Source organism: Bos indicus x Bos taurus, chromosome 15, assembly GCF_003369695.1.
Source record: "Bos indicus x Bos taurus breed Angus x Brahman F1 hybrid chromosome 15, Bos_hybrid_MaternalHap_v2.0, whole genome shotgun sequence".
In the NCBI taxonomy this organism is placed as follows: domain Eukaryota; kingdom Metazoa; phylum Chordata; class Mammalia; order Artiodactyla; family Bovidae; genus Bos; species Bos indicus x Bos taurus.
The window spans coordinates 58,087,777-58,102,846 of NC_040090.1; positions in this window are offsets into that span (position 1 = coordinate 58,087,777).

Here is a 15,070-nt window from a genome sequence, read left to right on the forward strand (position 1 = left end):
GGGAGATTCCTGCGTTGACAGGAGGATTCTTATCCACTGTGCCACCAGGGAGGTCCCTGAACACATCTTTTTGATGAACAGATTCCAAGGTCTTAAAAGGAAGGAACTCTCTCTCACACCTCTTTTGTATCTCCCTTCATGGTAAAGCATGTAAGTGATACTTGATGGATATTTGTCGAAAATGTAGCTCAATGGGCAGATGGATGGATGGACTAAGGATGAATAGAAATATTTTAAAGGTAGTTAATAAATGAGAATACTGCTAAGTCTGCTAAATCACTTCAGTCGTGTCCGACTCTGTGTGACCCCATAGACGGCAGCCCACCAGGCTCCCCCGTCCCTGGGATTCTCCAGGCAAGAACACTGGAGTGGGTTGCCATTTCCTTCTCCAATGCATGAAAGTGAAAAGTGAAAGGGAAGTCGCTCAATCGTGTCCGACTCTTAGCGACCCCATGGACTGCAGCCCACCAGGCTCCTCTGTCCATGGGATTTTCCAGGCAAGAGTACTGGAGTGGGGTGCCATCACTTTCTCCGAAATGAGAATAAATAAAATGATAAAATAATAAAATTATTCCACATAGTCTAGCGTAAGCATTTGCTTAAAGATGCAACATCTCTTTATTATAATATATGTGTGTGTATAAATATACAATATATATGTGTACGTGTGTATAGGTACATTCACACACACTCATAGTGACTAAGAATAACAGTCCTCAGCCCATGTCACCTTATATTCATTTTCTAGGTAATGCAACTGAATCACAGAGGAAAGGGAAGAAACCAGCCACCCTCCCACGGCCAGGAAAAGACACAGGAGGAATGAGAGACCCAGTTGGAAATACACAGTGCATAGTCTACCATGATGAAGTTTGTTTCTTTAGAATGAAGGATGAATAATAACCTAGGACACCTTCCTGTGGGTGCTCTCAGGCCCTGAGGGGGCTGAGAGAAAATAAATCTGCTCTTCAGAAAAAGGAAAAAAAAAAAAAAACATAGTTACTGTTTCTTCTTTACACCCCACATTACAGGTATGACTGGTGGGTCATTAATTATAAAACTGCCTTCATAAGCTCTAATGGAGGCATTTTTTAAAAATTCTCTAAATACTTGTAGCAAATTTTAGCATTAAAAATTACTAGAGTCAAAATTATTTACCAGTATGGTAATTCTTTCCAAGACAACTCTAGACTTGAAGTCATTTTCCTTACCAGTACCACCCGATAGAATAATTGGCTGCAATTAGCAAATGACTTTGTCATTCCTCCCAGAATCTGGCTTCAGCATCCGTGAAACATGCGTATGCTTTTCTTTTTCCCAATAGGGACTCAGAGCTTCTGCAAATCTTGTCCTCCCTGTGCAATGCGTCACAGAATCACAGAGATGGAGGGGGCTTGCCATCGCTCAACTCAGAGTTCCTCAGAAGGTGGGGCCAAAGGGAACTTAGGTGATACACAGATGAGCCTTGAAGAAAATTAATAATTAAGCTTCTTTAATCCACGTTAGAAAAAAAAAAAGACTTGCACACCAAACCTGGGTATGTTGCATAGCATGTTTAGAGCGAGGACAAAATTTTTAACTAAGCCAACAGAAAGAAACATATTTAAAGTTCTGACAAAACTCATAAAAATACTACTTGAATAAATTGAAGTTTGGAAAATACTGATAGCCACATACCCTCATCTTTTGGGACCAGAAATGAAGCCCAGAGAGGCAGCTATGGGACCAGAATTCAGCTCTGGGAATTGTCAGACCAGGCTTCCTCTCCTCTAGACCCTGTAACATCTCCCTTCACCCTGGAACAGCTGTCAGTAACAACGTGAGGTTGGCAGAGTTTCTTCGGTGTCTAGGAAGCCACATTTCAGGATTGCCCCTCCCTTTCTCAGTCTTCGCTCACTCTTTTCCCCATCCTCCAAGGTTCTGATCCCCCAGTGAATTAACATATGTTCAGATCGTTTCAAAATCCACCATCTTATACACACATATATATATACCACGTCTTCTGTATCCATTCATCTGTTCGTGGACATTTAGGTCTTTTTAAAATAATACTGCTATGAGGATCGGGGTGCATGTATCTTTTCAAACTCGAGTTTTCATCCTTTTCTGAACATATAACTAGGAATGGGACCCCTGAACCCTATCATAACTCTATTTTTAGTTTTTTAAGGAACCTCCATACTGTTCTCCCTAGTGGTTATGCTGCTGCTGCTAAGTCACTTCAGTCATGTCTGACTCTGTGCGACCCCATAGACGGCAGCCCATGAGGCTCCCCCGTCCCTGGGATTCTCCAGGCAAGAACACTGGAGTGGGTTGCCATTTCCTTCTCCAATGCAAAAGTGAAAGTGAAGTCGCTCAGTCGTGTCCGACTCTTAGCAACCCCATGGACTACAGCCCACCAGGCCCTCTGTCCATGGGATTTTCCAGGCAAGAGTACTGGAGTGGGGTGCCATTGCCTTCTCCCTAGTGGCTATACTAAATACCAATAGTTTAATGTGCTGCTTCCCAGGTGGCTCAGTAGTAAAGAATCCACCTGCAGTGCAGGAGACCTGGGTTTGATCCTTGGGTTGGTAAGATCCCCTGGAGACATGAATGGCTACCCACTCCAGAATTCTTGCCTGGAGAATTCCATGGACAGAGGAGCCTGGCGGGCTACAGTCCATGGGGTCGCAAAGAGTTGGACACAACTGAGCAACTAATACTTGCTGGTTATGTCAACTGGATGATGCTATCTCAACTGGCTAGGTTTGGGGTTTGGGTGACCCATTCTATGAAACAGTTGCTTAACACTGCTTTTCAGATAGTTTCCAGCTAGGGGACCCTTCTTGCTGGCGTTATCCTTCTTGCCCTCTGGTTTGAACTGCACAGACTTTATTGATGACATTTTGTAAGGTTTACGTACATCTCATTGAATCCACAGAGAAGGCAATGGCACCCCACTCCAGTACTCTTGCCTGGAAAATCCCATGGATGGAGGAGCCTGGTAGGCTGCAGTCCATGGGGTGGCAAAGAGTCAGACACGACTGAGCGACTTCACTTTCACTTTTCACTTTCATGCATTGGAGAAGGCAATGGCAACCCACTCCAGTGTTCTTGCCTGGAGAATCCCAGGGACGGGGGAGCCTGGTGGGCTGCAGTCCATGGGGTCGAACAGAGTCGGACACGACTGAAGCGACTTAGCAGCAGCAGCAGCAGCATTGAATCCAAGTACAGGGGCAACCAGGTCACTGACCCTCCAGGCCAGGACCTTCCAGGGAGCCAGAAGAAAGACAGCACTGGTTGATCAGCCCAATCCACTGACTAGCAAAGGATGCCTCATTTGGAGTTGGGGCCTCAAGGACACCTGTCCCCTTTCAGAGCTTGGTCATCTAGGGGAGTGTCAGTCTCATGATTGCTCCTTAACCATCTGGCCAGTGCTGGCCTCCTTAAACCTCTTTTTACCAAGCCTGGGTCTGACAGGGGAAGGTGTCTTATTCCTGGCCTCCCCCAGCCAATTCTCATGCAGTTTCCAGAAGGTGAAGTGGAGCTGTCTGGGGGCTGCGGCTGTATCAGCGTGTTTCAGCTGCCAAGTGAAGGCAGGGATGAGACCCACCCCTCCCAGGCCTGTTTCCTTGACTTTAAAATGAAGGGATTTGGTTTAGAGAGCATCTCGGGTGCCCATCCAGCAGTCCTTGACCTCGCCCTATCACCAGGCTTTCAAACATTTTTCTCTTGCGGTTTCCTTTCTGTGTCTCGTAATCGCATTCCCCATGAATGATAAAAGCGCTCCGGGTCCATCCATTAGATATCTTGACAAAGAGCTCTTCAGAGTTGCTTCTTGGCCTTGACAAAGACTTTAAAGCTGAAAGAGTGACAGCATTTTTTTTTCCCTCTTGAAGGCCCAGGTGTTAGAGAACAGAGGGCATGAAGGAAGAAATTACCCTAGTTGCGAGGACAGGCTGTGGGGTCAGGCAGACCTGGGTTCTGAGCCCAGCTATATCATTGCTGGTCGAGTGCTGGGAGCAAGTTACTTAGTCTCTGTGGGCCTCAGTTTCCTCGTGAGTGAAATAAGGAAAAAAAGGCACCTAGAAACAGAGTGGCTGTGACTGTAAATGAGATCACTTATGTAGCTGATACATGGAAGGTGCTTGGCTGGTGCCAACTGTTGGATTTGAACAACTCTGCCGAGAACAGAACTGATCCCCGTAAAATCAGTCTGCTTTGGTTAAAGACATTCTCCCAAAACCCAGACTTAAAATCTGTATTGAGTTTTATCCCAAAATAAAAGAGAGAAGGGGGAAAGACTGGATCAAATAGAGAACAAAAATAACAGTGTTGGGGCTTTCCTGGTGACCTAGTGGTTAGAACTCTCCACTCCCAGTGCAAGGGACAGGTTCGATCCCTGGTTGGGCAACTAAGATCCCATATGCCATGTGTCGTGGACAAAAAACATATAAATTAAAGGATGTCTATCACTTTATTTTATTTATTCTCGTAATGTAAAAATAAGGAGCGTTTCTTTCTTTAACACTGACAAAAAAAAAATACAGTGTTGCTCCAACTCAAATGGCAGGGAACAGAGAGGGTCTCTGGAAGTCTGGGTCCAGGTTTCAGAGTTGCTACTTAAATCTGGAATCCGTATGCCCACCACTATCCCCACCCCGCATCCCTTTTCATCCCTTCTTCTTTCAATCAAACACTTCAAAGAGGAGCCCGGAGAAGAGAACTGTGAATTCTCTGCTCACTAGTTTTCATGAGACGAAACCAAAGAATGTTTCTTTTTGAAACTGCATCTGCTCATCCAAACCAATTTTACTAGCTAGGGGACCTGAGCTCACAGGCAGGCTCAGGGGCTGATGAAATTCAGATGTGAGGCTGCAGAGAGACTTCAACAATAACAGGAGAGTGGGGGAGCCCAGTGTGGCTGGGCAAGGGTCCGGGCAGTGGGGGAGGGGATTCGGAGATGGAGAGAGAGGTACCCAGGAAGAGACAGAGAAGAAGAGAGGAAGGGGGCCAAGAAGGGCTGAAAAGGAAGAGATGAGACAAAGCCCAAGAAAGCATTTTATTTTTCTTCTTTAAAGAACAAAAAACAAACATGCTGTTTCAACTGACGGGAAATGTTCGTCTGCCGAAGGCATTATTAGGACAAGAGATAAGGAAACCACAGAGATAGGAAATAATTATTTTGTATCTGTCTTTATAAATGAAAATGAAGGACATTAACTGAAATAGGATTTAGATTTTCAGGGACAGAAGGGAATGAATTAGGGAATATTCTGATAACACAGGAAATGTTTATTAACAGGTCAGGGGAGGGGGACTCTTGAAACTGACAAGGATTCCTGAGCCAGATAAAAACCAGCTAGACTAAAAAGGAGACCAGGAAAACCAGAGCTGTGGGGTCAGAGGGCACCACTTGTGCGAGATAACTCAGATCTGGATGGAGGATGGATGGAAAAGGTGACTGACCCCTTCACCCTACTTGGCAGTTGGTGACCCAACATAACAGGTGTGGGTCAGGCAACTGTACTCTGAGCAAAGCAGACGTGGACAGAAGTATCCAGGGCAGAGGCATCCCTCCTCCTCATTTCTGTACTCCCTGTAGCTTGTGGATGGGTGCAGTTTGGAGAAAGTGTATGGAAAGGAAGAAAGGGAGGGAGCCATATCAGTGAGAAGGCCAAGCTCACAGTCTAAGAGAATCCCACACTCTTTAGAGACTCACTAACTGACAAAGTCCTTAACACACGTCTCTTTGTCTGCTGGCTGTATACCCAGCCGGGCCAGACAGAACTATCTTCCCTATTTCTCCACTCTGTCTAGAGACACAGTGGAAGGCAGCAGTTAGGAGCCCAGGCTCCGGCATCAGATTGCCTGGATCTAAATTCTGGTTCTGTCCCTTTCTAGCTGTTGGCCTTGGATAAGTTATTCAACTCATCTGAACCTCAGCTTTCCTAGCTATAAAATGGAAATCTAATGGGCATATCTCTTCCATAATGTCATTGGTGGGATTAAACGATGCCATAAAAGAAAGTTCTTAGAATAGCAAATAGACTATACAATAAAATATAGTTATTATAACAATTTCTAAAGGCATTCTGGCTTACTTTCAAAGTCTAAGTTCTTTGTGTCTAAACTTCATCCCTCTTGCTGCCATTTGAGCCTCTCCTGATTGAAATATGCCCACCTACACAGCTTCCTGCCTTGGACCTCGAGCTCTGTCTGTCCCGAAAAGGGCTCTTCCTCACATCCTCCTGTCCACCCACTCCGACATCACCTTCAAAACCCCAGCAAGGCTGCAGGTGGAAAACTTTTTGACCACTGAAACCAAATGTCTAGTGGTGTTAAAGTCTTTACAGGAGAGAGAGCCAATAGATCGGGTTTAGGATGGAGGGAAGCACAGACCTGCCCACTAACCTGCCCCAAAAATCCCAGAACCCCTGGAAGATGGTCACTGCTTCCGCCTCCACTTCTACACAGGACCTGGTGATGCATGCCCAGGATGCTTCCCAGAGGCAAGACTCACACAAGGACCCTCTGCAGGTGTCTGAGCTTAGCGTCTCCTGGAGCAAATCTGGGGGCTGGCTCCTTGGACTCGCTGAAAGCTCTCTGCTGACAGAATCAGATAATCAGCTAATACCCGACCCCGCGGCGTCCTGAGCCTTGGGACGGATACATAACAATGTCATCAGGCCTGCCTTCTAAGAGCCTTAGCCAGCTTACTGCCTCTTTGAGTGAGTCTGCCCTGGGTAATTATCCCAAATTCTGCCCGTGAGGAGGGCTCAGTGTCATGTCACCGTAATCCTCTGGAAAGATCTGCCATTGGCACCATCAAAGGGGCTGCACACGGCCTCTTCTCTACATACAGCTCTCCCGAATTTCTGTGGCAGTTCCTGGAGAAAGTAGCTCACCCCTGATTTTCTCCATAGATGGGTTTCAAAGAAAATGGGTGAAAGCTTGCTTCTGGGGATCCACAGGGGGCAGGGTTGGACCTCCAAAGTACCTCCCGTTCCAGAAGTCTCAAGCTGGAGTCAACCCTTCCCAGCCAGCCTTACAAATAAATAGCCTCTGGCCCACTCCTTCAGGTCCAGGGAAAACTGGTACAAACTGAATCAGGATATCTGACTGCCTCCAGTCCAGGACATTCTTCTTCTTCTTTATTTTTAATTTCTGGCTGCATCAGATCTTAATTGCAGCATGTGGCTTCTTCTTTGTGGGGCCCACAGGCTTCTCTCTAGTTGAGGCTTAGTTGCCCCTCGGCATGTAGGATCTTAATTCCCTGACCAGGGATCTAACCCATGTCCTCTGCGTTGGAAGCTCAGAGTCTTAACCAGTGGACAAACAGGGATGTCCCCAGTCCAGGGCATTCTGAGGAAGGGAAAATCTGTGATATGGTAGTAAATCAATATTTGTGTTTGTGTGCAAAACTGAGAGAGTAAACTGCTCTTCATTGATCATGATGATAGTGATAATGACAATAATCATACCCTGCTGCCACAGTAAGAATGGGGTCTTGGGAGACAGTTCTGAGTTGAAATCCCAGCTGGGCCCCTCCCAGGCTGTGAACTTGCCTTCACTTCTCTGATTCTCATCTGTAAACAAGGGGATAATATGGTACCAACCTCACAGGGAGTTTTGAGAGGCTTAAATGAGCACGTGCACAGAACATAATGGCCAGCACATCGTGAATGCCCAATACATTTCAGCCTTCCTTAACTGCTATTATAATCATTCAGTATTTTACAGTTTACTAAACACTTTTACATGTATTAACTAATGTAGTTCTCACTTCATCCCCGGAAGAAAGTCATGATGGCTCTAAGTTTTACGTATGGAACACTGAGGCTCAGAGATATCTAATGACTTGCCCCAAAGGTCCATAATTCACATTTTAAAACAATCAAATAGATGCCAGAAGCTTGCGTAAGATTTTGAATATTTGGTTCAGGCATTGAGCGTTCAACACCAAATGAGCATTGTGACCCACTCCTTGAAGGTCTGGCCCTCTGGTGTGACAGAGATTTCCCGTTCACTGGACCTGCAGCTGTACCAGTCAGACCAGAACGCAGCTTTGTCAGGGCCATTTGCAGGCCTGCGGAGAGATAAGTGTCACAGAGCAAAGTAGTTCAAAGCCACTAGGATTCTGGGCTCTGTTGTAGCTCAGTGGAGAGTGTGCCGAGGGGGTGACAATGTCACACATGAATAATGCATAGAAGGTGCTAAGCTTCAGTTTCAGTACAATCCAAATGCTCATTTCATCTTTGATTTTCCCTTCTGGCTGCGCCATTCCCTACAGCCACTGATCCCGGGGGCTTCGCTGGAGCCGTCCGGCTGCCCGCTAAATTGGCTGTTCTTGATGGTGAATAGAAAGGGGGGGCGGGGCGCTGGGGACAGAGAGAAAAAGAAAGATAAGTCGAGGGGAGGGGATTACGGAAGATGAAAGAGGGAGATGAGAGAAGGAAGATCTTTCGCTGGACTCCTCTTACGCAGACCTCCACGGCCCCCGAGAACTTGGGGAGGTTTTGTTCCAGGAGAACTTTCCTGGTCTTCTCACTGTGTGGTTGTCACAGACTGAACTCTCATCTTCCCAAGAAGCGGGAGGAGTGGAGGGCCGGGCTCCTGCCAGAGACGGAGATCAGAGGAGAATGCCTGCCGTGGTGTGCAAGGGAAGGAGAGGAGAAAGAAGACCCTTCTGGCAGGACAGGACTGACCCAAAGCCCAGCCCAGCAGCTGTGTACAAATACAGGAGCAGCAGCATGGGTCTGGGGATGGGATGCAGGTAGCGTCTGTTCTAGCTGCAAATCTGAAAACAAGCAAGGGCTACAGTCTGACGTTTTGGGTCTAATGAGAAGACAGGCACTAAAGCAGCAAATGTCACCCTTGCTAAGATTCCCACCAGGCCTGGGAACGTGATGAGGCCTCTGTGGGGTCAGAGGGTCAGGAGGTCAGAGCCCACAACAGCATCAAGGGGAGGGCGCAGAAAGCCTTGTGAGTCGAGTCACTCCTTTGTGGGGGACAGAGGGGGTCTTCTTTAAGGAGGTGCTGTAAATTCAAACCCAAGGCAGCGGGGTTTGACAGTCACAACTGAAGGTACTTCCTGTTGTCCCATTCTTAAAAATCAGTAGGCAGCCTACTCCAGGGTAAACCGCCCATCGCTTTCTTTTCTTGGGACAGCCAGATGAAGTAGCTGCAGCTGATTTTAATGAGATGTAATAATATTCTCTCAGTTCTGTGAGCTATAGACTGAGCCCACCAAGGGAACCTGCTCAACCCCCCAAATGATCAGACTTGTCAAAATATGATCATTTTGTTCCTTATTATAAATGAAAAGAAGATATGATTTAAGTGTCATCCTCTGGGCGTGTAAGCCAGATTCCTATAAATCAATCATCCAAAATAAACTCTTTGGAGTGATTTCACTACAAATATGCTGGAAACAATTTCTTTAAACAAAGCATAAAAGTATTACTGTAGCTCTCCAACATCAAAATGGCTTTAGACAAGCATTATTGGGTTGCTGGTGTATTCTTTGCTTAATATATGTTATTTATGGTTTTGTGCCTGACAGGCAGAGTCAATGCTTGTCTGCAAGAAACCTCCTGCTTACTTCACGTCAGGTCCCCACAGTGAAACAGGGAGAGATGGCAGGAATGGCAAGAGGTGTAAGGACCAGGCTGGGGTCCCTAACCTCTGCAGCTGGGACACTCCATTTCCAAACTGGGTCCCAGTGAGTGGAAGAATGGTTAAGTCTTTAGTGGCAACCTACATCCTGCTAGGATAGGATTCCCAGGTGTGTTACTTACTAGCTCTGAGATTTGGGCAAATTTTTCTTTCAGTTTTGAACCTTCAAAATGGGGACAATGAGGACAGTGTGTGTGCGTGAGTGCTAAGTTACTTCAGTTGTGTCCAACTCTTTGTGACCCTGTGGACTCTCCATGGGATTCTCCAGGCAACAATACTGGAGTGGGTTGCCATTTCCTTCTCCAGGGGATCTTCCCAACCCAAGAATTGAACCCACATCTCCTGCATTGGCAGGCAGGTTAGTTACCTCTAAGGCCACCTGGGAAGCCCAATGAGGACTGCAATAGCAGGTAATTAATCCAGTTGTCCCTGGGTTACAAAGACTGGGACACAACTTTACGACTAAACAGCAACATGCAGTTGTCATAAGGAGCCAAGAGGAGTTAATACGGTAAAGCACCGAGAACAAAGTCAGCCATGTGTTGGCACTAGTAACCTTTAGTTGGGTTCAGTTTAGTTCAGTCACTCAGTCGTGTCTGACTCTGCGACCCCATGGACTGCAGCACACCAGGCCTCCCTGTCCATCACCAGCTCCTGGAGCTTACTCAAACTCATGTCCATCAAGTCAGGGATGCCATCCAACCATCTCATCCTCTGTTGTCCTCTTCTCCTCCTGCCCTCAGTCTTTCTCAGCATCAGGGTCTTTTTAAATGAGTCAGCTCTTCGCATCAGGTTGCCAAAGTATTGCAGTTTCAGCTTTAGCATCAGTCCTTCCAATGAATAGTCAGGACATATTTCCTTTAGGAGGGACTAGTTGGATCTCCTTGTAGTCCAAGGGACTCTCAAACATCTTCCCCAACACCACAGTTCAAAAGCATCAATTCTTCAGCACTCAGCTTTCTTTATAAGAAAGAAATCCATATATAACTACTAGAAAAACCATAGCTTTGACTAGATGAACCTTTGTTGGCAAGTAATGTCTCCGCTTTTTAATATGCTATTTAGGTTGGTCATAGCTTTTCTTCCAAGGAGTAAGCATCTTTTACTTTCATGGCTGTAGTCAACATCTGCAGTGATTTTTGGAGCCCAAGAAAATAAAATCTCTCACTGTTTCCATTGTTTCTCCATCCATTTGCCATGAAGTGATGGGACCAGATGCCATGATCTTCATTTTCTGAACATTGAATTTTAAGACAACTTTTTCACTCTTCTCTTTCGTCAAGAGGCTCTTTACTTCCTCTTCACTTTCTGCCATGAGGGTAGTGTCATCTGCATATCTGAGGTTATTGATATTTCTCCCAGCAATCTTAATTCCAGCTTGTGCTTCATCCAGCCCAGCATTTAGCATGATGTACTCTGCATACAAGTTAAATAAGCAGGGTGACAATATACAGCCTTGATATACTCCTTTCTCTATTTGGAATCAATCTGTTGTTCCGTGTACAGTTCTAACTGTTGCTTCTTGACCTGCATACAGATTTCTCAGGAGGCAGGTCAGTTGGTCTGGTATTCCCATCTCTTGGAGGATTTTTCCATGGTTTATTGTGATCCACACAGTCAAAAGCTTTGGTGTAGTCAATAGAGCAGAAGTAGATGTTTTTCTACTTCTCACTTGCTTTTTCCATGATCCATGGAACTCTCTTGCTTTTTCCATGATCCAGCGAATGTTGGCAATTTGATCTCTGGTTCCTCTGCCTTTTCTAAAACCAGCTTGAACATCTGGAAGTTTATGGTTCACATACTGTTGAAGCCTGCTTGGAGAATTTTGAGTATTACTTTGCGAGCATGTGAGATGAGTGCAATTGTGCAGTAGTTTGAGCATTCTTTGGCATTGCCTTTCTTTAGGATTTCTTTAGGACTGGAATGAATAGTGACCTTTTCCAGTCCCGTGGCCACTGCTGAGTTTTCCAAATTTTCTGGTATAATGAGTGCAGCACTTTTACAGCATCATCTTTTAGGATTTGAAATAACTCAACTAGAATTCCATCACCTCCACTAGCTTTGTTTGTAGTGATGCTTCCTAAGGCACACTTGACTTCACATTCCAGGATGTCTGGCTCTAGGTGAGTGATCACACCATCTTGTATCTGGGTCATGAAGATAATTTTTGTATAGTTCTTCTGTGTATTCTTGCTACCTCTTCTTAATATCTTCTACTTCTGTTAGGTCCATACCATTTCTGTCCTTTATTGAGCCCATTATTGCATGAAATGTTCCCTTGGTATCTCTAATTTTCTTGAAGAGATCTCTAGTCTTTCCCATTCTACTGTTTTCCTCTATTTCTTTGCATCGATCACTGAGGAAGGCTTTCTTATCTCTCCTTGCTATTCTTTGGAACTCTGCATTCAAATGGGTCTATCTTTCCTTTTCTCCTTTGCCTTTACCTCTCTTCTTTTCACAGCTATTTTTAAGACCTCCTCAGACAACCATTTTGCCTTTTTGCATTTCTTTTTCTTGCAGATGGTCTTGATCACTGCCTTTTGTACAATGTCACAAACCTCCATCCATAGATCTTCAGGCACTCTGTCTATCAGATCTAATCCCTTGAATCTATTAGTTATTTCCACTGTATAATCATAAGGGATCTGATTTCGGTTATACCTGAATGGTCTAGTGATTTTCCCTACTTTCTTCAATTTAAGTCTGAATTTGGCAATAAGGAGTTCATGATCTGAGCCAGTCAGCTCCGGTCTTGTTTTTGCTGACTGTATAGAGTTTTTCCATCTTTGCCTACAAAGAATATACTCAATCTGATTTCCGTACTGACCATCTGGTGATGTCCATGTATCAACTCTTCTCTCGTGTTGTTGGAAGAGGGTGTTTGCTATGACCAGTGCATTCTCTTGGCAAAACTCTATTAGCCTTTGACCTGCTTTGTTTTGTACTCCAAGGCCAAATTTGTCTGTTACTCCAGGTGTTTCTTGACTTCCTACTTTTGCATTTCAGTCCCCTATAATGAAAAGGACATCTTTTTTGGGTGTTAGTTCTAAAAGGTCTTATAGGTCTTCATAGAACCATTCAACTTCAGCTTCTTCAGCATTACTGGTTGGGGCATAGGCTTGGATTACTGTGATATTGAATGGTTTGCCTTGGAAATGAACAGAGATCTATCTGTCATTTTTGAGATTGCACCCAAGTACTGCATTTTGGACTCTTTTGTTGACTATGAGGGCTACTCCATTTCTTCTAAGGGATTCTTGCCCACAGAAGTAGATATAATGGTCATCTGAGCTAAATTCACCAATTCCAGTCCTTTTTAATTCACTGATTCCTAAAATGTTGATGTTCACTCTTGCCATCTCCTGTTTGACCACTTCCAATGTCCCTTGATTCATGGACCTAACATTCCAGGTTCCTATGCAGTATTTCTGTTTACAGCATTGGACTTTACTTCCATCACCAGTCACATCCACAACTGGGTGTTGTTTCTACTTTGACTCAGCCTCTTCATTCCTCCTGGAGCTATTTCTCTGCTCTTCTCTAGTAGCATATTGGGCACCCACTGACCTGCAGAGTTCATCTGTCAGTGTCCTATCTTTACCTTTTCATGCTATTCATGGGGTTCTCAAGGCAAGAATTCTGAAGTGGTTCTGAAGTGACTCCAGTGGACCATGTTTTGTCAGAACTCTCCATCATTACCCATCCATCTTGGGTGGCCCTACATGGCTTGGCTCATAGTTGCATTGAGTTAGACAATGGCACCCCACTCCAGTACTCTTGCCTAGAAAATCCCATGGACAGAGGAGCCTGGTAGGCTGCAGTCCATGGGGTCGCAAAGAGTCAGACAGGACTGAGCGACTTCACTTTCACTTTTCACTTTCATGCATTGGAGAAGGAAATGGCAACACACTCCAGTGTTCTTGCCTGGAGAATCCCAGGGACAGCGGAGCCTGGTGGGCTGCTGTCTATGGGATCACATAGGGTCGGACACGACTAAAGTGACTTAGCAGCAGCAGACAAGGCTGTGGTCCATGTGATCAGTTTGGTTAGTTTTCTGTGATTGTGGTTTTCATTCTGTGTGTCCGCTGATGGAGAAGGATGAGAGGCTTATGGAAGCTTCCTAGTAACCTTAGCCATTCTTGTTGTGTGTTGTTTTTGTTAGTAAGCCAGGCATTTCCTGGCCCAGGGAAGTGCCATGGAACAAAGCTTTGCTTGGATTTCCACAGATTCTGTCAATTGTCTTGACTTTGATGTTTTCACTTCATTTTATGAAGGGAAGTAAACTTGCAGAGAACAATGAGTGGCCCAGGGCCATGGAGCTTTGAAGCCCCATTGGTGTTAGAGAAAAACAGCAAGGGAAGGGGCAGCGTCCTCAGAGGTCTTCCACAAGGTAGGATTTGTCTCTTGAGCCCTCCGTCTCACCCCTTCCCATCTCTCTGTGCTCACCAGGAGAGGCATCATTTCCATGCTGCGTTTTGTAATGCTCCAATCCATCCGCATTTTAACAACCTTGTACCTCAGTCGAGATAGAGTCTGAAAAGTTTAATATCATGTCAAATGAGAGAGCCAATAAAACTTGACATTATTAATAGGATGTCAAGGGTTTTTTTCGAACTGCTTAGGGAAAAAACATTGTGTCCCATTAAGTGTAGCTCCTTGCACTGAGAAATATTAAGTGACTTTTCAATGACTAGCAGCTGGAACTATTAGTTTTTCTTCATAAGCGTTGATGCTGTCGACTCTGAGAGGCCAGTCGAGAACCTTTCAGGAAGACACAGGATGAGCCCGTGCAATCAGAACAGCTTTGAGGTTTCCCTGGGACCTTCTCTGTAAGTGGGCCTGAATATGGAAATGGGCTGTGAATCATAGAAAGACTTAAATACCCTGGGTCGAGTAAGCATGAGATTTCAGACTCCCTTTTGTCCATTTATCCCCTAAAGAGTACAGTGACCTAACAGGGAGATTTGGTGTGGACTTAGAAACAAGGCCAGCACCTCCAGAAAGAGGGAAAAAACAGGGCCTCCTGTCCCTGCCCTGCTGCCCCACCCAAGCCTTCATTGGGCTCTCCATGGGCCCAGAGCTGCTGGCGCTGCTTGTCGAAGTACCCCTGCCCCGGGGAGGGAGTGGGCTTGGTGTCAGATGTTGCCGCCTCGGCTGACACTGGGCTTAGCAAGGAGGAGGCTGGCAGGGAGCTGCAGGGGCCTCTGTTTCCCTTGGCCTGGGGCCATGGTCGCCTTCCAGCACGTGGCTTTCCAGGCTGGAGTCCCTTCCCCAGGAAGAGGTCAGGCCTTAAAATAAGCTGGCGTGACTCATGTCTGAGTTGGGAATGCTTCACACAAGTGCCAGCCTTTCAGGAACTGCAGCTGGAGCAGCTGAAAAGAAAACTCCAGAGGCTCAGACCTGCGATTCTGGA